A 26,193-nucleotide genomic window follows, 5' to 3' on the forward strand; every position below is an offset into this window, starting at 1 on the left:
ATGACAGGTCATGCAGAGGAAAAGGGGTTCAACTACCGCAGCATCTAACAGTTGAATCGATTGTCCTAATGCAGTAGAAGAGAGCAGGAGCGAGAGAATGGGATTGTATCGGGTTGAACAAGGGGGGGGGGGGGTTTGCTTGCCTGGCACTTCTGAAGATATTATAGTTCTTCATCGGTGTCATCGATCACGTCATCGGAGCATCGGCTACTGAGAGGGGACGATTACCGGCAAACAGAGAAGGGCACGATCAATGCAATGCACAATATGATGCATGCTATGACATGGCAATATGAATGTGTTTTGGGCTAATGCAAGCTAGAGCAGAATGGTTTGAGTTGATTTGAACCAAAGATTCAAATTCACATTCAAACTATGAATTCAAATAGTGCATTATCATGTTTTCACCTATACAGCAGGTATAACTTAGTTTGACATGCATGAAAATGATACAGATGGATAGATTGCATTTTTCTGATAATTTTTCATATATAAATTATTTCATTCTGAGCTACGGTTGATTTTATATGATTTTTAGAAGTTTATACTATTTTCTGGAATTTCCTGAATAAACTTAAATCCAGAAAATGCTTTACTGCGTCAGCCTGACGTCAGCAAGTCAACAGGGGCTGGTCCGGGTCAAACCTGACCCATGGGACCCGCACGTCAGTGTGACAGGGCAGGAACAGAGGCTGACCAGTGGGGCCAGGTCAACGGCCACGTCAGCGTAGTCAAACTGACACGTGGGGCCACTGAACTTAGATTGACTTAATCTATTTTTATTAGCTGGTTAATTAGACAGTGGGGCCCGGCTGTCATTGACTCAGGTGGTAGTTAGTGGGGTGATTAGCTCCTAACAGCCGGGTTGGGTCGGCGGTTAGTCGCCGGCGACGTCCAGAGACGGCGGCGTCGCTCGGGTTTTGCCCTCCGGCGACCAAATCGGCGGCGGAGGGGCTCTACGTGCAACTGCGACTCGTCCGCGTCCAACGGTGCCATTAGCTCGAGCCGGGGTGAACCAGAACAACGGCGGGGAGCACATCCGCGGCGGCGCCCGCACGGGGTTGGCCGAGGCAGCGTTGTGGTGTGCGGGAAGAAGAGTTGGTGGGGGTTATCAGCTCCTGGGAGCGTGGTGAGCATGACGACGGCCTCGGACGCGAGCTACAGCAGCTGTGGCCGCGACGGCACCATGGCCGGTGGCGAGGAGCGCTCGGCATGGTGGGGCGGCAGCTGGAGGACAGGCACGAAGGGGGCGAGCAAGGGGAAAGAATCAGGAGCTCACAGGGATGCGACAGGGCAGGTCAGCGGCCTCGGGGACGCTCTGGTCGAGGCGAATCGACACCGGTGATCTCCGGCCAGAGGCGGCGGGGACGAGCTCGATGGCGACGCTTCCGGGCGTCGGGGCTTGCTTCCTTCGTCGAGGGGACGTAGGAGACGATGGCGGTGCTGCTGGATATCCTAGCTAGGCGAGGGGGGCTCGGTGGCCACGGCAACGGCGACGGTGGCGACGGCTCCGTTCGGTGGTGCTGCGGGGAGAGAGATAGAGGAGGGGAGGGAGTGCAGCGAGTGAGGGAGAAGTGAGAGGGGGTCGGGGAGGTGCCGTGGCACTCGTGGAGGCGTCAAGAAGCGGCGGAAGCAGGAGGTGGCCTCGCGCGCGGCGACCACACGCCCGGCGTCCCTCTGGCGTCCTTCTGGCGCGAGGTGGGAGACGGTGGCGGCTCTGGTGGGCTGGGCCAGCTCCTGGGCCGTGGTGGGGCGCCAGGTATGTCCAGGTGAGGGGCCCAGTGGCCTTCTCTCTCTCTCTCTTACTTAATTGTTTCTGTTTTCTAGTTTAATTTGTTTTGTTTTGATTTAGTAAAATACTAAACCATTTTATAAAATCCTGGAAATAATTAGGGGTGCTGTCTGAATTATTCCAGTGACCCATAACAATTTCCAACATATTTGGAGCACCTAAAATGTATATAGCATTTAAATAGCTCCAATTCAAATATGTTTGAATTAATTTCAAAGACCATAAATGCCTTGGAAAAATGTGCATGACCTCTGGTGAAGGTTTTAACCTTTTTCCATAAATAATGAACATTTTTGAAGGGCATTTTGGGTTTAATGAAAATATTTTTATTTTGAACCTAGTTGAATTCATTTGGTGCTAGGGTTTGGTCATCCCCAATTCAAATTCATTTGAATTAGACATGATGACATGAATGCTTTCATGCAACTAACTACAAGCAATTCTAGGGCTGTGACACGCATGATCCCGTGGCTAACTCCTTAGTCACATTGAGCTCATTATGATGATGCATTACCGAGTGGGCCCAGAGATACCTCTCCGTCGTACGGAGTGACAAATCCCAGTCTCGATTCGTGCCAACCCAACAGACACTTTCGGAGATACCTGTAGTGCACCTTTATAGCCACCCAGTTACGTTGTGACGTTTGGTACACCCAAAGCATTCCTACGGTATCCGGGAGTTGCACAATCTCATGGTCTAAGGAAATGATACTTGACATTAGAAAAGCTCTAGCAAACGAACTACACGATCTTGTGCTATGCTTAGGATTGGGTCTTGTCCATCACATCATTGTCCTAATGATGTGATCCCGTTATCAATGACATCCAATGTCCATGGTCAGGAAACCATAACCATCTATTGATCAACGAGCTAGTCAACTAGAGGCTTACTAGGGACATGTTGTGGTCTATGTATTCACACATGTATTACGGTTTCCAGTTAATACAATTATAGCATGAACAACAGACAATTATCATTAACAAGGAAATACAATAATAACCATATTATTATTGCCTCTAGGGCATATTTCCAACAGTCTCCCACTTGCACTAGAGTCAATAATCTAGTTCACATCACCATGTGATTAACACTCAAAGTTCACATCGCCATGTGACTAATACCCAAGAGTTTACTAGAGTCAATAATCTAGTTCACATCACCATGTGATTAACACTCAATGAGTTCTAGGGTTTGATCATGTTATGCTTACGAGAGAGGTTTTAGTCAACGGGTCTGCAACATTCAGATCCGTGTGTGCTTTACAAATCTCTATGTCATCTTGTAGATGCAGCTACCAGGCGCTACTTGGAGCTATTCCAAATAACTGCTCTACTATATGAATCCGGTTCACTACTCAGAGTCATCCGGATTAGTGTCAAAGTTTTCATCGACGTAACCCTTTACGACGAACCCCCTTTCCACCTCCATAATCGAGAAAATTCCTTAGTCCACTAGATACTAAGGATAAGTTCGACCGCTGTCATGTGATCCCTTCCTGGATCACTATTGTACCCCTTGACTAACTCATGGCAAGGCACACTTCAGGTGCGGTACACAGCATAGCATATTGTAGAGCCTACGTCTAAAGCATAGGGGATGACCTTCGTCCTTTCTCTTTCTTCTGCCGTGGTCAGGTCTTGAGTCTTACTCAATACTCACACCTTGTAACACAGCCAAGAGCTCCTTCTTTGCTGATCTATTTTGAACTCCTTCAAAATCTTGTCACGGTATGTATTCATTTGAAAGTACTATTAAGCGTTTTTGATCTATCCTTATAGATCTTGATGCTCAATGTTCAAGTAGCTTAATCCAGGCTTTCCATTAAAAACACTTTTCAAATAACCCTGGATGCTTTCCAGAAATTCTACATCATTTCTGATCAACAATATGTTAACAACATATACTCATCAAAAATTCTATAGTGCTCCCACTCACTTCTTTGGAAATACAAGTTTCTCATGAACTTTGTATAAACCCAAAATCTTTGATCATCTCATCAAAGCGTTCATTCCAACTCCGAGATGCTTACTCCAATCCTTAGAAGGATTGTTGGAGCTTTGCATACTTGTTAGCATCTTTCAGGATTGACAAAACCTTCTGGTTGTATCACATACAACCTTTTCTCAAGAAAATCGTCGAGGAAACAATGTTTTGACATCCTATCTGCAAGATTTCATAAATAATGCAGTAACTGCTAATATAATTCTAACAGACTCTTAGCATCACTACGAGTGAGAAAGTCTCATCGCAGTCAACTCCTTGAACTTGCCGGAAAACATCTTAACGACAAGTCGAGCTTTCTTAATGGTGACACTTACCATCATTGTCTGTCTTCCCTTTAAAATCCATCTGTACCCAACAGCCTTACGACCATCAAGTAGTTCTTTCAAAGTCTATACTTTGTTTTCATACATGGATCCTCTCGAATTTTATGGCCTCGAGCCATTCGTCGGAATCCGGGCCCACCATCGCTTCTCCATAGCTCGTAGGTTCATTGTTGTCTAGCAACATGACTTCCAAGACAGGATTACGTACCACTCTGAAGTAGTACGCATCCTTGTCGTCCTATGAGGTTTGGTAGTGACTTGATCTGAAGTTTCATGATCACTATCATAAGCTTCCACTTCAATTGGTGTAGGTGCCACAGGAACAACTTCCTGTGCCCTGCTACACATTAGTTGAAGTGACGGTTCAATGACCTCATCAAGTCTCCACCATCCTCCCACTCAATTCTTTCGAGAGAAACTTTTCCTCGAGAAAGGACCCGTTTCTAGAAACAATCACTTTTGCTTCCAGATCTGAAATAGGAGGTATACCCAACTGTTCTGGGTATTCTATGAAGATGCATTTATTCGCTTTGGGTTCGAGCTTATCAGCCTGAAACTTTTTCACATAAGCGTCGCAGCCCCAAACTTTTAAGAAACGACAGCTTAGGTTTCTCTAAACCATAGTTCATACGGTGTCGTCTCAACGGAATTGCGTGGTGCCCTATTTAAAGTGAATGCGGTTGTCTCTAATGCCTAACCCATAAACGATAGTTGTAATTCGATAAGAGACATCATGGTATGCACCAAATCCAATAGGGTGCAGTTATGATGTTCGGACACACCATCACAATATGGTGTTCCAGGCGGTATTAGTCGTGAAACAATTTCCACAATTTCTTAATTGTGTGCCAAACTCGTAACTCAGATATTCATCTCTATGATCATATCACAGACATTTTATCCTCTTGTCACGACGATCTTCAACTTCACTCTGAAATTACTTGAACCTTTCAATAATTCAGACTTGTGTTTCATCAAGTAAATATTCTCAGCATCTACTCAAATCATCTGTGAAGTAAGAACATAACGATATCCACTGCGTGCCTCAGCACTCATTGGACTGCACACATCAAATGTATTACTTCCAACAAGTTGCTCTCTTGTTCCATCTTACTGAAAACGAGGCCTTTCAGTCATCTTGCCCATGTGGTATGATTTGCATGTCTCAAGTGATTCAAAATCAAGTGAGTCCAAATGATCCATCTGTATGGACTTTCTTCATGCATATATACTAATAGACATGGTTCGCATGTCTCAATCTTTTCAAAAATGAGTGAGTCCAAAGATCCATCAACATGGAGCTTCTTCATGCGTTTTATACCAATATGACTCAAGTGGCAGTGCCACAAGTATGTGGTACTATCATTACTATCTTATATCTTTTGGCATGAGCATGTGTATCACTACGATCGAGATTCAATAAACCATTCATTTTAGGTGCAAGACCATTGAAGGTATTATTCAAATAGACAGAGTAACCATTATTCTCCTTTAATGAATAACCGTATTGCGATAAACATAATCCAATCATGTCTATGCTCAACGCAAACACCAAATAATAATTATTCAGGTTTAACCCCAATCTCGATGGTAGAGGGAGCATGCGATGCTTGATCACATCAACCTTGGAAACACTTCCAACACATATCGTCATCTCACCTTTAGCTAGTCTCCGTTTATTCGCAGCTTTTATTTCGAGTTACTAACACTTAGCAACCGAACCGGTATCTAATACCCTGGTGCTACTAGGAGTACTAGTAAAGTACACATTAATATAATGTATATCCAATATACTTCTGTCGACCTTGCCAGCCTTCTCATCTACGAAGTATCTAGGGTAGTTCTACTTCAGTGACCGTTCCCCTCATTTCAGAAGCACTTAGTCTCGGGTTTGGGTTCAACCTTGGGTTTCTTCACTGGAGCAGCAACTGATTTGCCGTTTCATGAAGTATCCCTTCTTGCCCTTGCCCTTCTAGAAACTAGTGGTTTTACTAACCATCAAAAATTGATGCTCCTTCTTGATTTCTACTTTCGCGGTGTCAAACATCGCGAGTTGATCAAGGATCATCATGTCTATCCCTGATATGTTATAGTTCATCACGAAGCTCTAATAGCTTGGTGGCAGTGACTATGGAGAACCATCACTATCTCATCTGGAATATTAACTCCCACTCGATTCAAGTAATTGTAGTACTCAGACAATCTGAGCACATGCTCAACGATTGAGCTTTTCTCCCTTAGTTTGCAGGCTTAAGAAACTTGTCAGAGGTCTCATACCTCTTGACGTGGGCATTAGTCTGAAATCCCAATTTCAGTCTTTGGAACATCTCATATGTTCTGCGACGTTTCAAAACCGTCTTTGGTGCCACAATTTTAAACCGTTAGCATCACACACTAAACTATCACGTAGTCATCAAAACGTGTATGTCAGATGTTTCGTAACATCTACAGACGACGCTCGAGGTTTAGCACACCGAGCGGTGCATTAAGGACAAAAGCCTTCTGTGCAGCAATGAGGACAATCCTCAGTTTACGGACCCAATCCGCATAATTGCTACTATCAACTTTCAACTAAATTTTCTCTAGGAACATATCTTAGTAGAACTAAAGCGTAAGCTACGACATTATTTGCAAAGACCTTTTGACTATGTTCATGATAATTAAGTTCATCTGATTATTTAATGAACTCCCACTTAGATAGACATCCCTCTAGTCATCTAAGTGATACATGATCCGAATCGACTAGGCCGTGTCCGATCATCACGTGAGACGGACTAGTCATCATCGGTGAACATCTCCATGTTGATCGTATCTACTATACGACTCATGTTCGACCTTTCGGTCTCTTGTGTTCCGAGGACATGTCTGTACATGCTAGGCTCGTCAAGTCAACCTAATTGTTTTGCTTGTGTTCCGAGGCCATGTCTGTACATGCTAGGCTCGTCAACACCCGTTGTATGCGAACGTTAGAATCTATCACACCCGATCATCACGTGGTGCTTCGAAACAACGAACCTTCGTAACGGTGCACAGTTAGGGGGAACACATCTCTTGAAATTTTAGTGAGGGATCATCTTATTTATGCTACCGTCGTTCTAAGCAAATAAGATGTAAACATGACAAACATCACATGCAAATCATAAAGTGACATGCTATGGCCAATATCATCTTGCGCCTTTTGATCTCCATCTTCGAGGCGCGGCATGATCACCTTCGTCACCGGCATGACACCATGATCTCCATCATTGTGTCTTCATGAAGTTGTCTCGCCAACTATTACTTCTACTACTATGGCTAACGGTTAGCAATAAAGTAAAGTAATTACATGGCGTTTTTCATTGACACGCAGGTCATACAATAAATTAAGACAACTCCTATGGCTCCTGCCGGTTGTCATACTCATCGACATGCAAGTCGTGATTCCTATTACAAGAACATGATCAATCTCATACATCACATATATCATTCATCACATCCTTTTGGCCATATCACATCACATAGCATACCCTGCAAAAACAAGTTAGACGTCCTCTAATTGTTGTTGCATGTTTTACGTGGCTGCTATGGGTTTCTAGCAAGAACGTTTCTTACCTACGCAAAAGCCACAACGGTGATATGCCAATTGCTATTTACCCTTCATGAGGACCCTTTTCATCGAATCCGATCCGACTAAAGTGGGAGAGACAGACACCCGCTAGCCACCTTATGCATCAAGTGCATGTCAGTCGGTGGAACCTGTCTCACGTAAGAGTACGTGTAAGGTCGGTCCGGGCCGCTTCATCCCACAATGCCGCTGAATCAAGATAAGACTAGTAACGGTAAGCAAATTGAACAAATTGTCGCCCACAACTACTTTGTGTTCTACTTGTGCATAGAATCTACGCATAAACCTGGCTCATGATGCCACTGTTGGGGAACGTAGCAGAAATTCAAAATTTTCCTACGTGTCACCAAGATCAATCTAGGAGATGCTAGCAACGAGAGGGGAGGAGTGCATCTACATACCCTTGTAGATCGCGAGCGGAAGCGTTCAAGAGAACGGGGTTGATGGAGTCGTACTCGTCGTGATCCAAATCACCGATGATCCTAGCGCCGAACGGACGGCACCTCCGCGTTCAACACACGTACGGAGCGGGGACGTCTCCTCCTTCTTGATCCAGCAAGGCGGGAGGAGAAGTTGATGGAGATCCAGCAGCACGACGGCGTGGTGGTGAAAGTAGCGGGATCCCGGCAGGGCTTCGCCAAGCGCAAGCGGGGAGGAAGAGGTGTCACGGGAGGGAGGGAGGCGCCAGGGCTTGGGGTGCTGCTCCCATGCGCCTCCCCACTATATATAGGGGTGGAGGGGGCTGGTTTCTTGCCCTCCAAGTCCATTGGGGCGTTGGCAAAGGTGGGGGAAAGAAATCCCATCATTTCCCTTCCCCACCGATTGTTATCCCCCCTTTTTAGGGATCTTGATCTTATCCCTTCGGGATATGATCTTATTCCTTCTAAGGTGGGATCTTGGTGCGCCTTGACCAGGGGTGTGGGGCCTTGCCCCCACTACCCACGTTCATGTGGGTCCCCCCATGCAGGTGGGCCCCACTTCGGAACCTTCTAGAACCTTCCCGGTACAATACCGAAAAATCCCGAACATTTTCCGGTGGCCAAAATAGGACTTCCCATATATAAATCTTTACCTCCGGACCATTCCGGAACTCCTCGTGACGTCCAGGATCTCATCTGGGACTCCGAACAACTTTCAGTTAACCGCATACTAATATCTCTACAACTCTAGCGTCACCGAACCTTAAGTGTGTAGACCCTACGGGTTCGGGAGACATGCAGACATGACCGAGACGACTCCTCGGTCAATAACCAACAACGGGATCTGGATACCCATGTTGGCTCCCACATGTTCCACGATGATCTCATCGGATGAACCACGATGTCGAGGATTCAATCAATCCCGTATATAATTCCCTTTGTCAATCGGTACGTTACTTGCCCGAGATTCGATCGTCGGTATCCCAATACCTTGTTCAATCTCGTTACCGGCAAGTCACTTTACTCGTACCGTAACGCATGATCCCGTGGCTAACTCCTTAGTCACATTGAGCTCATTATGATGATGCATTACCGAGTGGGCCCAGAGATACCTCTCCGTCATACGGAGTGACAAATCCCAGTCTCGATATGTGCCAACCCAACAGACAGTTTTGGAGATACCTGTAGTGCACCTTTATAGCCACCCAGTTACGTTGTGACGTTTGGTACACCCAAGCATTCCTACGGTATCCGGGAGTTGCACAATCTCATGGTCTAAGGAAATTATACTTGACATTAGAAAAGCTCTAGCAAACGAACTACACGATCTTGTGCTATGCTTAGGATTGGGTCTTGTCCATCACATCATTCTCCTAATGATGTGATCCCGTTATCAATGACATCCAATGTCCATGGTCAGGAAACCATAACCATCTATTGATCAACGAGCTAGTCAACTAGAGGCTTACTAGGGACATGTTGTGGTCTATGTATTCACACATGTATTACGGTTTCTAGTTAATACAATTATAGCATGAACAACAGACAATTATCATGAACAAGGAAATACAATAATAACCATTTTATTATTGCCTCTAGGGCATATTTCCAACACCTTATACCTTCCTTGTGCCACTTCAAAATTTTGGCAGACTCCTTCAGGATGAAAAGGCGCTGCAGTCTTTTTATAAAATCAAGATACCGAAGAACCTTAACGGGGATGGTTAGCTGCTTTTTCTCACCATCCTCAGCGACCACCTCAATGCACCGAGACGAACCGCACTTCCTACAGTACTTGTCATCCGCATACTCGTGCCTAAAAAAAGGCAATTCTTAGGGCAAACATCTATTTTCTCATAATCCATAGAGAGTGCCTTCATGCTTTTCTTTGTATCGCACATGCTTTTCGGCAGTTCATGACCCTCAGGGAGGCTGTTAGCCCATACTCCCAGGAATGCTTCGAAGCATTTCTGGCTACAGCCGTACTCAGCCTTGACTGCAATCAGTTGCGAGATGGCATCCAGCTGAGATATTTTCGCACCCGCATAAAGAGGTTTCTTCGACGAGGCCAAGACCTCCAAGAAGGCCTTTGCGGTTGCCTCCGGCTCCTCCGGTTCATTCTCTGAAGGTGTCGCATTTGCCGTTTCTGCAACAATGACATCATCTAGCATGTCCCTGACCCCGTCGTCCTCATATCCATCGATGCGTTGTCGCATCACCTCCTCTCTACCACGGTCCTGCTCGGTTATGTTTATCGGCAGCATGTCAAAGTTTGGCATATATCCGTGCGTGCGAAGGTGCTCACTCATGTTCGTCTGATTTCTACGGTGACGTCTGGCACATCTCGCACAGGGGCATGGTGGGATAATTCTCATTGGACGAGGGAATATCTCCTTCAAATACACATCAGTTTTCGCGATCCACTCTGATGTTACTCGATTCCGACGGATAAAACCACTGTACATCCACTGATTATCTGCCATCCTCTGCTTTTTTGCAAGCCACACAACATAATTAAGGATTCACTTAAATTAATCACATCAAATTTTCAGTTTCTACCGCGTTGAATCCACCTACATCTCTAATAGGTAAAGATGGGTCCTAATCCCACCCGAGGATGTGTAGATTGAGTACGTTCTCCATTTTACCCCGTTCTGAGACAAAATTTCGGCAACACCTCCCCGTTGTTCTCCAGATACACGTCTCGGCAAATAGCCGAGAGAATGTGCTCCGGAGAACAATGGGGAGGCGCCGCCGAAATCCTGTCTCGGAACGGGGTAGAACATGGAGAACATACCCAATCTACACATCCTCGGGCTATCCATGGAAAACGCTGGACAATCCGAAAGAGCTGCGGTGATAAATATGCAATTGAATGCATATTTATCGATGCAACCCTTTCGGACGGGAGACGCCTAGGTTACGCCAGTTGACTTGAGAATGAAATCTAGTGATATGAAAAAATGGAGGAGATGGACTTGTAGCTCACCCTCGGCTGTAGAGGAAGTAGTCGAACAGCAGAGGGATGCTCAGGGGGAACAACGCGTCGGACAACGGTCATTCCGATGAAATGCGACACCACAAAGCCTGCAAATTCCATCGCGACAAAAAATTAGAACATCACAACTCATAGAACATCACAATATCATCATCATCGTCTAACAATCATCGAATCATAAAAAACATCATCATCATCTAAAAATTATCGAAGCATAAAAAAACATCATCATCTATCATCAATATCATCATCTACCAATCATCTATCATCTATCATCTATCATCATCATCATCTCAAAATCATCGAAGCATAAAAAATCATCATTATCACTTCTTATCTAACAATCGTCATCATCTCAAAAAAAAATCATATGAACAAGTTATCTATCTAACTACCATCTATGTGTCTAACTATCACATTTAGCCCTCTTATCCTCTGCAAAATCATGAAAAAAACAGAAAAAATGTTCTTGGGAGGGAAGGGGCCGGACGTAACGGAGAGGAGGTCGAGGAGGCAGTTACTCCTGGGAGGGAGCGCGGCGACTCCGGGCAGGAGGCCCTCCCCTCACCACTTAGCGGCGGCGGCGTTGGGTGGGATGAGGTCGAGTCGGGGCGGGGTGGCGGCGTTGGGTGGGACGAGGTCGGGGCGGGGCGGCGGCCAGGGCGGGGACGAGGTCGAGCCGGGGCGGCGGCCGAGGCGGGGCGGCGGCGACGAGTTCGGGGCGGGGACGAGGTCGGGGCGGGGAAGGTCATCGGCCGGGGCGTGGACGAGGTCGGGACGGGGTGTCGGCCGGGGCGGGGAAGAGGTCGGTGCGGGGCCGGGCGTCGGCCGGGGCGTGGACGAGGTCGGGGCGGGGCAGCGGCGTTCGGCGGCGTTGGGTGGCGGCGGCTATCGGGGTCGAGAGAGAGGTTGGGGTCGGGGTGAGACAGAGAGGGAATGGGTGGAGGAGGATGAATAGCGAGTGGATAAGGTCACCCCTATGCTGACGGCCCGGCCGTCGGCATAGGCTGGGTCCACAAGTCAGTGGAGCGGGAGGAGTGGATAAGGTGGCCTATGCCGACGGCCAGGCTGTAGTCATAGATGGCAACCACTTTTTTTTGAAGAAATTAGTCCCACCTCGCCCGGGGACAAGCAATTTGACCTGTTTAAATAGTTCACTAACCCATACGTTATAAGCTCCGGTATTCATTAGACTTATATGAAGAAAACAGACAATTACGGTAAAACTTTCAATGCCCGGGCAGCCGGCCCGGTGCCCGGGCACTGAAGGTTTCACCGTGATAGTACGTTTTCCATGATGAATACCGGAGTTTTTAATAAATTCAATTATTACATTTTTTAGATTTTTAGTTTACCATGTGTATGGGACCCAGTGCGACGCCAGTGAGGAGGGCACATCCCGGAGCCGCGTGCCCTGGGGGGTAGCAATGCCACCGGAGCGTCGGGTCTACACGGAGGGGATTTTGCTGTGGCTTTGGCCCGGATGTTGCTCCAAAGTGATCCTATGGGCTAACCTGACACAACCGGGTGGATAGTTCCATTGGTCAAAGCCCGTCCGTGCAAAGTCAAAGGGCTAGATCCCGTGGTCAAACGCTACAGGGTTAGGCGGGACGGGGGCCCTGGGGGGGTAGCAATGCCACCGGAGCGTCGCACCAGGACCTCATACATGCCGTACGGTATGGTGGCATGTCCGAAGAGGCGGCACACGTCTCCGGGGTGTGGCCCCCCTCACGGACGGTGATGACACGGTAGTAGACGTTCTGCGGTAACGATGCGGCGTGAATATTATTAAATACTCGGAGAGCGATAAAATCGTTTTTTACACGACGTGGGCACATGTGCTATAGGACTGATGGTAATTTTTCTTAATTTTTCGTGATGGAGAAGTATCTGAACACTTCCCTCTACGCGGATTGCTCTTCGCGTGTCTACGACTCTGGCCGGCGGCCTCCAGGAGCCAGCATGCCGTCAAATCTTGCGTAGGCGACCTCTCACAAGTCTGGGAGTGTTGTGGCGGTTCCAAACGCCCGGCACGCTTGTCCGAGGTGTGCCCCCCTCACGGACGGCGCCGCCGCCTGCACACGGAGGGGGGAAACCGACGCGTCGGGTCTACACGGAGGGGATCTTACTGTGGCTTTGGCCCGGATGTTGCTCCAAAGTGTTCCTATGGGCTAACCTAACACAACTAGGTGGAGAGTTCCAGTGGTCAAAGCCCGCCCGTGCAAAGTCAAAGGGCTAGATCCCGTGGTCAAACGCTACAGAGTTAGGCGGGACGGGGGCCCTGGTGGTAGCAATTCCACCGGAGCATCGCACCGGGACCTCATACATGCCGTACAGTGTGGTGCCATGTCCTAAGAGGCGGCACGCGTCTCCGGGGTGTGCCCCCCTCACGGACGGCGGCGCCGCCGGCACCCGGAGGGGGAAACGGACGCGTTGGGTCTACACGGAGGGGATCTTACTATGGCTTTGGCCCGGATGTTGCTCCAAAGTGTTCCTATGGGCTGACCTAACACAACCGGGTGGATAGTTCCACTGGTCAAAGCCTGTCCGTGCAAAGTCAAAGGGCTAGATCCCGTGGTCAAACGCTACAAGGTTAGGCGGGTCGGGGGCCCTAGGGGGTAGCAATGCCACCGGAGCGTCGCACCAGGACCTCATACAAGCCGTACGCTATGGTGGCATGTCCGAAGAGGCGGCACGCGTCTCCGGGGTGTGGCCCCCCTCACGGACGGCGATGACACGGTAGTAGACATTCTGCGGTAACGATGCGGCGTGAATATTATTAAATACTCGGAGCGCGATAAAATCATGAGTTTTTTACACGACGTGGGCACATGTGCTATAGGACAGATGGTAATTTTTCATGATTTTTCGTGATGGAGAAGTATCTGAAAACTTCCCTTTACGCGGATTGCTCTTCGCGTGTCTACGACAATGGCCGGCGGCCTCCAGGAGCTAGCATGCCGTGAAATCTTGCGTAGGCGGCCTCTCACAAGTCTGGAAGTGTTGTGGCGGTTGCAAACGCCCGGCACGCGTCTCCGGGGTGTGCCCCCCTCACGGACAGCGCCGCCGCCGGCACACGGAGGGGGGACACGGACACGTCGGGTCTACACAGAGGGGATCTTACTGTGGCTTTGGCCAGGATGTTGCTCCAAAGTGTTCCTATGGGCAGACCTAACAAAACCGGGTGGAGAGTTCCACTGGTCAAAACCCGTTCGTGCAAAGTCAATGGGCTAGATCCTGTGGTCAAACTCTACAGAGTTAGGCGGGACGGAGGCCCTGGGGGGTAGCAATGCCACCGGAGCGTCACACCGGGACCTCATACATGCCGTACGGTGTGGTGGCATGTCCGAAGAGGCGGCACGCGTCTCCGGGGTGTGCCCTCCCTCACGGACGGCGCCGCCGCCGGCACCTGGAGGGGGGAAACGGACGCGTCAGGTCTACACGGAGGGGATCTTACTGTGGCTTTGGCCCGGATGTTGCTCCAAAGTGTTCCTATGGGCCGACCTAACACAACCAGGTGGATAGTTCCACTGGTCAAAGCCAGTCTGTGCAAAGTCAAAGGGCTAGATCCCGTGGTCAAACGCTACAGGGTTCGGTGGGACGGGGTGCCTGGGGGGGGGAAGCAATGCCACCGGAGCGTCGCATCGTGACCTCATCATGCCGTATGGGGTGGTGGCATGTCCGAAGAGGCGGCACGCGTCTCCGGTGTGTGGCCCCCCTCACGGACGACGATGACATGGTAGTAGACGTTCTGCGGTAATGATGCGGCTTGAATATTATTAAATATTCGCAGCGCGATAAAATCATGAGTTTTTTACACGACGTGGGCACATGTGCTATAGGACTGATGGTAATTTTTCATGATGGAGAAGTATCTGAACACTTCCCTCTACGTGGATTGCTCTTCGCGTGTCTACGACTGTGGCCGGCGGCCTCCAGGAGCAAGCATGCCGCCAAATCTTGCGTAGGCGGCCTCTCACAAGGCTGGAAGTGTTGTGGCTGTTGCAAACGCCAGGCACGCGTCTCCAGGGTGTGCCCCCCCTCATGTACGGCGCCGCCGCCGGCACACGGAGGGGGGAAACGGACGCATCAGGTCTACACGGAGGGGATCTTACTATGGCTTTGGCCCGGATGTTGCTCCAAAGTGTTCCTATGGGCTGACCTAACACAACCGGGTGGATAGTTCCACTGGTCAAACCCGTCCGTGCATAGTCAAAGGGCTAGATCCCGTGGTCAAACGCTACAGGGTTAGGCGGGACGGGGGCCCTAGGGGTAGCAATGCCACCGGAGCATCGCACCGGGACCTCATACATGCCGTACGGTGTGGTGGCATGTCCGAAGAGGCGGCACACGTCTCCGGGATGTGGCCCCCCTCACGGACGGCGATGACACGGTAGTAGATGTTCTGCGGTAACGATGCGGCGTGAATATTATTAAATACTCGGAGCGCGATAAAATCATGAGTTTTTTACACGACGTGAGCACATGTGCTATATGAATGATGGTAATTTTTCATAATTTTTCGTGATGGAGAAGTATCTGAACACTTCCCTCTACGCGGATTGCTCTTCGCGTGTCTACAACTATGGCCGGCGGCCTCCAGGAGCTAGCATGCCGCCAAATCTTGCGTAGGCGGCCTCTCACAAGTCTGGAAGTGTTGTGGCGGCTGCAAACGCCTGGCACGCGCCTCCGGGGTGTGCCCCCCCTCACGGACGGCGCCGCCGCCGGCACACGGAGGGTGGAAACGGACGCGTCGGGTCTACACGGAGGGGTTCTTACTGTGGCTTTGGCCCGGATGTTGCTCCAAAGTGTTCCTATGGGCTGACCTAACACAACCGGGTGGAGAGTTCCACTGCTCAAAGCCCGTCCGTGCAAAGTCAAAGGGCTAGATCCCGTGGTCAAATGCTACAGGGTTAGGCGGGACGGGGCCCTGGGGGGTAGCAATGCCACCGGAGCGTCGCACCGGGACCTCATACATGCCGTACGGTGTGATCGCATGTCCGAAGAGGCGGCACGCGTCTCTGGGGTGTGGCCCCCCTCACGGACGGCGATGACACAGTAGTAGACGTTCTGCGGTAACGATGCGGCGTGAATATTATTAAATACTCGGAGCGCGATAAAATTGAGAGTTTTTTACACGATGTGGGCACATGTGCTATAGGACTGATGGTAATTTTTCATAATTTTTCGTGATGGAGAAGTATCTGAACACTTCCCACTACGCGGATTGCTCTTCGCGTGTCTACGACTGTGGCCGGCGGCCTCCACGCGCTAGCATGCCGCCAAATCTTGCGGAGGCGGCCTCTCAAAAGTCTGGAAGTGTTGTGGCGGTTGCAAACGCCCGGCACGCGTCACCGGGGTGTGCCCCCCCTCACGGACGGCGCCGCCACCGGCACACGGAGGGGGGAATCGGAAGCGTCTGGTCTACACTGATGGGATCTTACTGTGGCTTTGGCCCGGATGTTACTCCAAAGTGTTCCTATGGGCTGACCTAACACAACCGGGTGGAGAGTTCCACTGCTCAAAGCCCGTCCGTGCAAAGTCAGAGGGCTAGATCCCGTGGTCAAACGCTACAGGGTTAGGCGGGTCGGGGGCCCTGGGGGTAGCAATGCTACCGAAGCGTCGCACTGGGACCTCATACATGCCGTACTGTGTCGTGGCATGTCCGAAGAGGCGGCACGCATCTCCGGGGTGTGCCCCCCTCACGGACGGCGCCGCCGCCGGCACCTGGAGGGGGGAAACGAACGCGTCGGGTCTACACGAAGGGGATCTTACTGTGGCTTTGACCCGGATGTTTCTCCAAAGTGTTCCTATGGGCTGACCTAACATAACCGGGTGGATAGTTCCACTGGTCAAACCCGTCCGTGCATAGTCAAAGGGCTAGATCCCGTGGTCAAACGCTACAGGGTTAGGCGGGACGGGGGCCCTGGGGGTAGCAATGCCACCGGAGCATCGCATCGGGACCTCATACATGCCGTACGGTGTGGTGGCATGTCCGAAGAGGCGGCACGCGTCTCCGTGGTGTGGCCCCCCTCACGGACGGCGATGACACGGTAGTTGATGTTCTGCGGTAACGATGCAGCGTGAATATTATTAAATACTCGGAGCGTGATAAAATCATGAGTTTTTTTACACGACGTGGGCACATGTGCTATATGACTGATGGTAATTTTTCATAATTTTTCGTGATGGAGAAGTATCTGAACACTTCCCTCTACGCGGATTGCTCTTCGCGTATCTATGACTGTGGCCGGCGGCCTCCAGGAGCTAGCATGACACCAAATCTTGTGTAGGCGGCCTCTCACAAGTCTGGAAGTGTTGTGGCGATTGCAAACGCCCAGCACGCGTCTCCCGAGTGTGCCCCCCCTCACGGACGGCGCCGCCGCCGGCACACGGCGGCAGCGACGCCCGTGAGGGGGGCACTCCCCGGAGCCGCATGTCGGGTGCCTGCGCCTGCCACCATGCTTCCACAACCATAGGAGGGCCAACCGCAACACCTGGCGGCATTGCTACCCCCCATACCCCGTCCCGTCTAACCCTGACACACACGACCGTCGGGTCTAGCCCTTTGACTTTCGCTGGACGTAGTTTGACCAGTGGACCTTTTCACCTGGTTGTCATAGCCCAGCCATAGCTACACCCCCGACACAGTCCCGGCACAACCCACCCCAAGATTCCCTCCGCGTCGGCCCGACGTGGCCATTTCCCCCCTCCGGGGCACGGCAGCATCCACGCCCATGAGGGGGGAGGGGGCACACCCCGGAGCGGCGTGCCGGGTGCCTGCGCCTGCCACCACGTTTCCACAACCGTAGGAGGGCCCACCGCAACACCTGGCAGCATTGCTACCCCTCACTGGTACCCCGTCGTCCCGTCTACCCTCTCCATGACACGACGGAAGCAAGGCCCGTGTGGGGGGCAATCGATATATGTTTTTTGTACATTTAAGTTAATGAAATTAGTTTTGAAAAAAAATAAAAAAAGAGAAAATAGATAAAATATTAAAATATTATTAGAAATCTATGCCTACGGCAAAGCCGTCGGCATAGCTACGGCCACGGAACAGTAGAGCCCTGGATCGATGACGTGGCGTAGGGCGGGGATCGATGATGTGGCAAAATCCATGGGCCAGGCCTATGCCGACGGTAAGACCGTCGGCATAGAAATGCCACCCCACGGGATCGGCGAGCGACGCGGATCGATGATGTGGCGGCGCCGCGGATCGATGACGTCGGCATAGCTATGCCGACGGCCACCGTTAGCCTGTCGGCATAGCCTGACGCCGTCAAACTGTCGTCGCCGCCCGGGTAGACGGGCCCACGTGATATGCCGACGGCCGCCGTAGGTATATTTGAAGCAAGGCCGGCGGCTGATCTATGCCGACGGCCCCCGTCGGCATAGATGGGCATACACCGACGGCCTTTCTACGCCGACGGCTTTAGCTGGGCCGTCGGGGTATGCCCATCTATGCCGACAGGGGCCGTCGGCAACACAAATTTTTCTGGTAGTGATTTACTTGAACTTTTGAAAACGTTCACCCCGCATTTGAAAAATGTTATCACAGTGTAATGATTTGTTCATGTAATTTTTTTAAAATATTCATACCATTATTTTAGAACACGCACAAGCGTGTGCGCATCAAGCATTAAAGAAGAATAGGGAAGAAGAGCCCTGGCCACCAGTGTCTTACCAGATGTCTGGGGCTAAGTCAGAGGCCCAGGCCCCTCCCTGGAGGGCCTCAAAGACTGTCTTGGAAGCACGCACACGCCTAGGTGTGCGCTGATACAACTTGGGAGCAATGTCATGAAACCTACAACCCAGCCCCTGCAACCAACTATCTTCCTAGGAAAGCGTGCTATGGCCGTCGCCCAATAGTGTCATGTTCGTATACCATTGAAAAACATTTCACGCGTTTCGAAAGAATGCTTCATGATGTTTTAAAAAATAATTATACAATAGTAAAAAACGTTCGCATAAGTTTTAGAAAATATTTCGTACCATTCAGAAAAATGTTTGCAGCATATAAAAAATGCTATAACACTTGGAAATGTTTGCACGTTTTATGAAAATGAGAATCTTCCAGAGCGAACGTGCACAGCGGCACGTTACAGCGCGACGGGCTGGATATATAGTCTTCCGACTACGTGTAGGATCAGGATGACCTGCCGATCTGAGCAAGCGTCACGGAGACGCGCGCTGTTCGTGCTATAATAAGGCATAACAGGCCCTTGCCGGCAGGCCGATTCCGAGACCAAGACCGACGGGAGGACCGGCAAGCCGATGGAGACACAGAGCAAGATCGGCGGCGAGGACGGCGAGATGGAAACGGGAGGGAAGCCGTCCAAGGGAAGGATCGCCGGCGAGTGCCTGAAACTAGAGGAGCTGCTCCAGCACGCCGCTGTAAAAGAGGCTTCTGGACACCTCTTATCCATACCCTACAATGTTGCTTTAAGATCTATGCTACACAACTAACTTCTTACATGAAAATTTCCTTTTTTTGTTTCTTCAAAACAAAACAATATATGAACTTCAAACTTCGCAGGACCACAAAACATTCTTACTACAATGTGGGAAAAAACTTTCAGATTTTTTGATACGACATAAATATACAAAATGAGATTTTTTTAGATAAAAAGTATTAGTTTTAGTATATATGTTTCACGAAAAAATCTGAAAGTTTTTTCCAATATTCTAGTTAGAATGTTTTGTTGTCCTCCAAAAGATTGAAGTTTATATGTTGTTTTATTTGAAACAAACAAAAAAAACAAAAATACTCACACAAATCTTGATGCAGAAATGAATGGCTAGATAAGGGAGTATATGAAAGCCTATGCTTTATCAAATGTTAACGGACGAGAATCCGGCGTCCTGCCGGGAGGAGACCGCGCACAGACTGGTTAGCGACATCATGTCGAAATTCGAAGCGAAGGTCGGCGACGTCGCCTCCGTACTCGAAGCAGAGGAGACCCGGAAGGAGGCGGCGGCGGCGCTGAGCTTGGGCTTCAAGCTGCAGCTCTGCTCCGAGCAGATCGAAGAGCTGCGGCGCGAGATGTGCGGACTGCTGAGGTCGTTCTCGCCGGAGAACAAGGACGTGAAGAGGACCATGATCGCGTTTTGCTCCGACCCGTACGTGCGCCGCATCGCCAAGCTGCAGTGGATCGCCAAGCGCATCAGCATGCTCCAGCAGATGGACCCGGACCTCGACTCCAAGGTGAAGTCGAACATCGTCCAGCTGAAGTCGGAATCCTTCTTATCAGCCATGGACGAGGTGGACGAGGAGTGCAGCAGGGAGGGAGTCGCCGGCGAAGGCCGCCGTGGCCAAGAAGTTTCCATGGAGATGGAGGCGAAGAGATTCGCTGCCTACCGTTTCTACTGGAAACGTCTATGGGGCGTCCACAACAGCTTCGAAAACCAAACTGAGCACACAACACACATGCTGCATGCGTGCTACTTAGTTACTCTATGCTACTCCTACATCTCTAACTCATCCCTCACTTGTCTGTGTGCAGCGCTGATGAGCTCCATGCTCTACACACATTGCACGCCGCGCCACCGCCCGGCTGAAGCTGTCGCTGGGAGCACCTTGCAGGTCTACTCCATCAAAGTCTCGGCCATAAAAGGACTCGAGTGGCCACTGGAGGTGTAAGGAGTGGTCGCGGCCCGAGACGTCGCGGACCGTCGTCGCAACCCTATCTTCCTTCGTACGCGGTGTTCCTGCCAAATCCTCACAGAACAAGTATGTGTGCTACTTTCTTTTTCTCATCTTATTTGTTTCCTGCAATCCTTTCTGATTAGTCAATGGCAAATGGCGATGCTCGCAGGATCCTTTCATGCGATTGAACGGCCCGGTTCGCGCAATCGTGTCGATGGACACCGTTTACATCGAGATCCAGTTGAGAGTAAAGGGCGCAACAGTATCTGAGGATAGAGCATTGATCGACACATTCTACTTTTACAATGGTGACGGTTTCCGCACCCATCTGGTCGACAACGACTTTTGCACACTCGAGTTATGCTATGAGCAACTTGAACGGTCGGTCCAGGCCACTATCCTGAGTGTGGTTGTTACACCCAAACTAGGGTCATTGCCTTTTCCACATGGCGTCCGAGTTGTTTGCTCTTCGCTACCTCGTGACGACAATGAAGTGCTCGCTGAGCTCCCATCGAGACAAGTTTTGTTGGTTGATTCAGAAGATGGAACAATGCCAATGGCTAGCAATGGCCACCTTGATCGCTTAAGACATGTAGTTTCTGTGGAATTAGAAGGAAAGCTGCAAGTCCTCATAATGGCCTATTCACCGTCACAATCTGCTGACATTGTTGCTCGATTGCTCTTCACGCCCAAAAAATGCAACATAAGTAAAGAGGCATGCTACCTTGATGATGCCTCTGTGGTGGAGATTACTGTTGCTTGGTCCCTTATTCCCTCGAAAATGATATCTTGATTAATAGATATGTGGACTCTTATAACAGTGTGAACACTTTGAATCCTGTTGAAGATTGAATGAACTTGTTAAAGATGACATAGAAAAGAAAATCATGATGACTAGACATATGCGGACCCTTTGGTTGGATATGAGTCTTTTTCTGTCATTTGGTGATCTATTGTGTCTTTAGTCATCATTTAATACACTATGTTCCCTTATTTTAGAGCCCTCTCATTCAATTGAGATGTTCAACTTTTAATTTGGTTCACGATTTTAACTGGGTCAACGATTTGTCAATGAGCTCTCTCATTCAGTTAAGCTATTCAATATTGGATTTGGTCCATAATTTTGAGTATCAATGGATTCTCAAATTAACCGGCAGCAACCAGTCTAAAAAGCACATCAGTCCCATGCATTCTCTCACCACCTAGAAAGAAAAAGTGTCAACATGTGACATTGTCGCGTCAAAATAATACATCAGCCACCAACGCAAGAAACATCCTAAGATAAGTATGAGTTAATTAATAGATAACACAGAATAACGTCGTCAGGAAAGCCCATCAAAACACCATGTTATAAAAAGGAAACACACACCGTCTTTCCCACACGCCAAACCAAATAACAAATAAAAAAAAGGTGAAATGCCAACAACATCAACGGCACAGTGAACACGCTCAACCCTTCTAGTTGTCAAGAAATGTGACCCTTCTAATCATTGTCAAGCTATGCTAACCATTTAATTATGGTAAATGATTCTTATCGGCCAGTCGGTCGCACCAATTTGTTCGCTCGCGTACTCGCGCAACACTCAGTCAATGTGCACAGCTGGACCCACCCACGCCCTGCCCACGTCTCTTCCACATTCTTATCTCATCGTGCTTTTTTCACCATGGCCACACCTCGTCTTCTACCTCTCTTCCTCCACCTCTCTCCCCACACGTGAGAGCCATCGAACAGCTGTCCCGCCATGTCTCATCCATCAACGCCGGCGAGGTCATCAGCCTCATGCTCCTCTGCAGCAGTGCCACGAACCACTCAGGGCGGTGGGAGCTACTAGGATCGCCTGGGCGCCCGTGCTGCGACGCGCGACGAGAGGTGCTGGAACTCCAACCGACATGCTCCGACAAGCTTCTCTGGTGCTGAGCGGCAGGGTCGACCAAAGTTGCAACTGGTTGTAACCAGCGGGTTTTACTGTGCTGGAAACAACAAATCATGGTGTTGAAAGAGAAATTCGTGTTGCTGGAACCATGCATCACAAATGTTGGAACCGGCTCGACGACGCTGCGACCGGGCGAGACGACGATGCTAGAACCATCACCGGTTTTTGGTGCAACCGGCCGACAAAGGAATTGGAACCATAACAGACGGTGTTGCGACCGGCGGGGAGCTACATATATTTGTGTTGGGAACCGTCTTCTACCGGAGATGCAACTAGGGAGCTCAACGGAGAAGCTGTTCTGGGCGCAGTACGCCGTGCCAGAACATCCGGTGCCCTTTACCGATCAGCTGAAATGGCTGGTCGAGCTGCACAGGGTGGCCGAACTGGCCATGAAGGATTTGATAATCCGGTTGTGGCCGGCCGAGGCGATATCCAGCAGTTACTTTGGCCTCGTGAGGCGGGTGGTAGAGGCCTGTCCTCGGCTAGACATCGTCAAGCGATTGGTCTGCATGGAAGGTGCCCGCATGGCCTTCGCCCACTGCAAGATGTGGTGGGCGAAGATGAACGCCGTCGAGGTGGCTACGGGGCCGCCAGGAGGCAAAGAGCACCGCACACCCGAACGATATTTCGCTGACGTCCTCGAAGGGTCTCAGCTTGCGGCAGCGCAGTGCGGGCGGGACATAATTTTCGAATGAATACACTCGTGTTTTGTCCCTGCCTTGTATAATGAAAACAAAGCCGGCTTGTAATGGAATGATTATTATGTTTTAATTGTATCCTCATGTGCGGCCGTGTTATATTTAATCTGAGGGTTGGCCAGTCGTTGGCTTCTGCCCTCACGTAGGTAGTACGGAGGTGTTCGGGATGGTATCTAAACAATCTTTATCCAATTATATGGTCCTTGAAGGAGTTGTTTAGCGCAACGAACCAAGCAATCAGACTATGCGGCTTAAACGCCCTCACTTAGCATAGGAGTTTTATAATAAAACATAGGCGCAGCCCCTGGTATACGAACCAGAGTGCTGTCTGCGTCTGATCGGGAAGTACCGATCCTTCGCGCAACGTGGAAAAAATCTCTAACGATTTGTGACCTCCGAACAGCTGACCGGCTCTCGCCGCATCATGACAGTCAGTTTTCGGCTTTCTCTACTGAGGTGCTCATCCGGTTTAGGCCAGGGCACAATCGCAGTAGTTCTCCCTCTACTACCCTAGCCGATGTAGCGGAACGTAGGGTAGCAAGCACAGGAGCCGGACAACCCAACTATTGACCAAAGACATGATTCGGAGCCAATGCATATAATGCTAAATTTGGGGTGCCGAACTTATCGATAAGAAGTGTTCAGACTTTGCTGCCGTATTATGGGGCGATCGTGAGCCCCTGGCGAATATGAAGCGTACCAAAGTGTACGAATGCCGTCGATAAGAAAATTGAAATAAAATGCAGTAAGAAGCGAAAACCACAGGAACTGGGTCGCAAACTATTTTCATTATAAATGGATGGATACGTCAAGGCGTATCTTGTACAGATAATGCGAGAAGCATCCGGGCTATTTGACATGCCGGAATCTAAGGGGCACAACGTGCGGGTTCTGAGCAATAAGTAAAAATACCGTCAAGAAGAACGTATAGAGGCTACCCTACAGACCTGTGCTGCTTGCCGCTTTTGTATGCCGATCCTATGAAAGGACTGGTGATCAGGCCTACGGGAAAAGGAACCTGAAACAGATAAAAAAAAGAAGACAAAGGATAAAAGTATGTGTGAGTCCCAAGTCGGTCAAGCCGTACTATGGACCACGAGCTATGCCTCCGTCGATGCCCATGGGATTTTGAGTGCGTAGTTATGTACGCGTGGTACTAGCGCCACTATGTTATCATGACCGGGACGGGGGCAGGGCTGCTAGTCAAGCTCATGATGAGCCGGGCTGTCCTCATGCGGTGTAGTTTGGACTTTTTTGACGGTGTCCAGGGGCTCGGCAGCCGGATCCCGGTTCTGCTTGAGAAGGTCGTTCTGTACCTCTGCTGCTAGGGCGGCGGTGTGTTCTTCTGTGCGGAGAGAACGTTCTGTATTTCCATTGACTGTTATAACGCTGCGTGGACCGGGCATCTTGAGCTTAAGGTAAGCATAATGTGGCACCATGTTGAATCGAGCAAACGCGATTCGTCGGAGCAGGGCATGATAGCCACTGCGAAAGGGGCTGATATCGAAGATGAGTTCTTTGCTACGGAAGTTGTCCGGAGATCCAAAGACCACCTCCAGCGTGATTGAGCCCGTACAACGGGCCTCTACGCCGGGTATAACTCCTTTAAAGGTAGTCTTTGTGGGCTTGATCCGTGAGGGGTTAATGCCCATTTTCCATACTGTATCCTGATAGAGCAGGTTTAGGCTGCACCCGCCGTCCATAAGGACACGTGTCAGGTGGAATCCATCGATGATCGGATTGAGGACCAGCGCGGCTGAACCGCCATGACGAGTACTAGTCGGGTGATCTTGACGATCGAAGGTGATCGAGCATGACGACCACGGATTAAATTTTGGGGCGACTGGCTCTACCGCTTAGACGTCCCTGAGTGCGTGCTTGCGCTCCCTTTTGGGGATGTGTGTAGCATATATCATGTTCACCGTTTTGACCTGGGGGGGGGGGAAACTTCTTCTGTCCCCCTGTGTTCGGTTGCCGGGGCTCTTCGCCGTCGTCCTCACTTTGTGACCCCTTTTCCTTGGTTTCGGCGTTTAGCTTGCCTGCCTGTTTAAAAACCCAACAATCTCTGTTGGTATGATTGGCCGGTTTATCTGGGGTGCCATGTATCTGGCACGGACGATCAAGTATGCGGTCTAAGCTGGATGGTCCTTGATTGTTCCTTTTATACGGTTTCTTCCGTTGGCCGGACTTGGAGCCACTGAATCCGGCATTGACTGTAGTGTCATCGGTGTTGTCGCTGTTGTTTCGGCGTTTATGCCTGTTATGTCGAAGCCTGCCGTTGCTGCTTTTGACCTCAGAGGGGTCTGTCTCGCTAGCTGTATTTTTGCTGCGAGCCAGCCAGCTATCCTCACCCGCGCAAAAGCGGGTCATGAGTGCCGTGAGGGCTGCCATAGATTTTGGCTTTTCCTGGCCGAGGTGGCGGGCGAGCCATTCGCCATGGATGCTATGTTTAAAGGCTGCTAGGGCTTCGGCATCCGGACAGTCGACGATTTGGTTCTTTTTAGTTAGGAACCGAGTCCAGAACTGCCTGGCTGACTCTCCAGGCTGTTGAACTATATGGCTTAAGTCATCGGCGTCTGGTGGCCGGACATATGTACCTTGGAGGTTGTTCAGGAAGGCTTCTTCCAAGTCCTCCCAACTACCGATGGAATTTTCAGGCAGGCTGTTAAGCTAGTGCCGAGCTGCCCCTTTCAGCTTTAGTGGGAGGTATTAATGGCGTGGAGATCATCTCCACGAGCCATGTGGATACGGAGAATAAAATCCTCGATCCA

At 50.0% G+C, this 26,193-nt stretch overlaps 1 pseudogene; it reads left to right on the forward strand.

Annotated features, from left to right (window-relative positions):
* The first annotated feature begins 1,135 nt into the window (after positions 1-1,135).
* On the forward strand, positions 1,136-22,005 carry LOC109750087 (uncharacterized; annotated as a pseudogene).
* Positions 22,006-26,193: the final 4,188 nt, after the last annotated feature.

The sequence above is a fragment of the Aegilops tauschii genome, chromosome 2 (assembly GCF_002575655.3).
Source record: "Aegilops tauschii subsp. strangulata cultivar AL8/78 chromosome 2, Aet v6.0, whole genome shotgun sequence".
Taxonomy (NCBI): Eukaryota; Viridiplantae; Streptophyta; class Magnoliopsida; order Poales; family Poaceae; genus Aegilops; species Aegilops tauschii.